Consider the following 3,080-nt stretch of genomic DNA (forward strand, 5'->3'; position numbering starts at 1 on the left):
TATACCTACCGTGTGATAGGAGACACTTATTTGAAAAGTTTACTGGTGCATATTTGCACAAGTGTGATAATCACTGGTTAAAATTTATAAAGTTTTGTTAGTTTAAAGTGAAAAACCATCTGGAGCCCTTCAGGTACTTTTGTGGGCTAATTTACGAGTCCAACTAGACTAAAAATTACATTCAGTCATAAATAAATGTAAAAGTAAAGCAAATAAGCAAAAGTGGACTTATAATATGTATGAGAAACTTAAAATTCTTTATTTCTTTTAAACATTTTTTAAGTCAAAATTATGCAGAAATAGCTATCAATCGATTTAAGGTATAATAATCCACTAAAGATTAGTAAAATATTAAACTAATTCGGTTAGTCGAAATATTTATTTAGTCAATAGTGAAAAATAAAAGTTGCCTAATTGAAGAAATTAAATTTTAATATTTTCAACTGTGTATAATAGTTAAAAGAAGTTTTAAAAACATTAAAAGTGACAAACTGAAAAGCTTAATGAAGGAACGCGAATTTGTATCATTTTTACTGCACGAAGTTTCTTCAAATAAAATATTTTATTAAAAGAACGCGATCACGAAGCATTTTTAACACTAATAATACAAGAAGTTGGCAATATTACCAGATAAGGCATATTTACTTATAATGCAATTTACTAAAACTTCTGGGTAATTACTTTAAGAAAACATTATATGCAATATTATTCATATTGAAAGCTAAAATATATTCCATAAGCTTAGTTTTATGTGACTGATTTCTCTTGATATTTATTTATAATAATTTTTTCTTTATAGATCGCTTTTAAAGTTTCTGCGCAGGGCGTCTACAAGTAATTGAGTACGTCAGTTGAAATCTTTCAAAATTCGGTATCTCCGAAAAGGCTTTCATTTTTACTTGACTGTGTAATTATTTGAAGTTCAGATAAGTGACAAAAATACTTTAATTTTTAAATGTTCAATGCAAAGTCTCTTATATTTATTTCGTACATTTTAAAATTAAAAAATGCTTTATCAATTGTTAAAGTTAGTTTTTCAAATATATAAAAATATTGAACTAAAGATTTGAAAAATATAATCATTGAAAATCATACATTATTTGACAGCAGTAGAATAAAAAATTAAACGATAATCTTCATAAAATCATAAAAAGCCTAATAATTATATTTTTAAACTGACTAAATTTATGGCAAAATTACTGATATTGATCTTCGGATGCAGATATTTCCAAAACCAATCCAAAAAGGTTTTTGGTTTCTTCATTTGAATCTTTGTTCATTTATCATACATTTTACAGCTTGAAAATATTACAAAATTATTCTATTATTGGAAAAATGATTATTAAAGGCAGAAAGAATGTTTCATGGTCTCATGCGATTACATTTTCTTTTTCTGAGATGTCTCCAGTTTTGTGATCATTGACTCATTGTTTGAACTTCATTGAATCAATGAAAAACATTATAATACAAGATTTTAATAAAAAAGGCGAATGCTAAAAATTGTTATGTTTATTAAAAAAATAAAAAGACGGTATTGTGAAGATTGTAAATAGATTACATCATATCACTTTGATCAAAATAGAGTATTTGCGAGTTTATTTACTTCCGTTAAGGAAAAAATTTTAATTATAAATATATTGTGCAGCTTCTTAAAACTTCTCAATCATTACTTAAAAAAGTGATATGCAGTGTTATTTATAAAGGATATTGAAAAATGATTTTAATCCCTCAGTTTTCTTTGCAATTTTATAGTGAATTGATATACTGATTTCATCTTTAGCTAATGTAAAAGTAACAAATGCGCACAACCCAAAACTAAACGCAAACAATTGCCATGATTAGTTGCCATTCTATAAAATGTGATTTTGCATAAAGAATTTTAAAATACAATGCTAATTACGTTATTGAATGGAATATTGATTGTTTTAGGATTCTTCAGGTGAAAAGAAATGACTCTGCAGAAAAAATGTTTGTGCTAAAAACTGCGATATGAATGTATTTGCTTATAACAATTTGTTATAGCAATGCCATTTGTTGCTGTTGGACATTCTAATATATTATAAAAATATAATATTATTTAGATAAAACAAATGATCCTGCAGTAAAGACAAATCATTTTACTTTCATCGTTTTATTTTCTCTCTTTCGGGATTATTTTAGGCTTCAACGTCTGATACTTCAGTAAAATTAAGACAACACTATGGTTCTTAGAGAGGGGTTATTTTTGAAATAAAGTTAGAAAATAATAAATAACCAACAATGTTTATTCACAAATTCCGTATTCAAATCAAGCGATTCCCATCTCTAACATTTTCTACCTTGAATCTTCAGCTAAGTCTTAAGATATCCTCAAAATATCTAATGGATGTTAAATTTAAAGCACTGTAGGAATCCTAGAGTGAGAGGCGAGGGATATCCTATAGTGTAGGATATTCCTCTTGATATGTCTAGGATAGCTTCTGATACACCTAGGACCGTCTAGGCAATGGATGGGAAAGTGTGTGATTAATATTTTCGTACATTTGGGGACGTAAAGCTGCACTATATACCATGTTGCCTCCTAATCCTGGTCCAACTCTCGGTACTGCTATATATATCTGTTGGAAACGTGGGCAGTTACTGCGATCATCCTCTTGAAAAGAAAAAGCTGTATAATGTTGGCCTCCTAAGTTCATCTGCACGCTCATCGGAGTATGACGAGCAATATCATGTTTGAAAATTGCAATGTTTGCTGTGAGCATAACATCAAAAAAGCGGTTGCCCATTCGTATAAAAGGAGGAACGTTACCATTAAATTCTACGCCTGGTTGCAGATAGTTGGGTACTACATTTATGGGTTGTTGCAGCAAAATTCCAAATCGCACACAACCATCATGCATTGTTAAAATCATCTCGTTGTTAGATAGATTTCCACCTGCACCTAATATTGAGAGAGTAAATTGACTTTTATGTAGCTTTTCTACACTAGGAACTTAAATTTTTAGCATACGAGGGTGGATTGATAAGTTTCCGGCCTGACCAAGAGATGGCGCCACTAGGCCTACCTTGAGGTGGCGTTCTATAGTACCATCCTTAGATAG

The sequence above is a fragment of the Belonocnema kinseyi genome, chromosome 3, assembly GCF_010883055.1.
Source record: "Belonocnema kinseyi isolate 2016_QV_RU_SX_M_011 chromosome 3, B_treatae_v1, whole genome shotgun sequence".
Lineage (NCBI taxonomy): Eukaryota > Metazoa > Arthropoda > Insecta > Hymenoptera > Cynipidae > Belonocnema > Belonocnema kinseyi.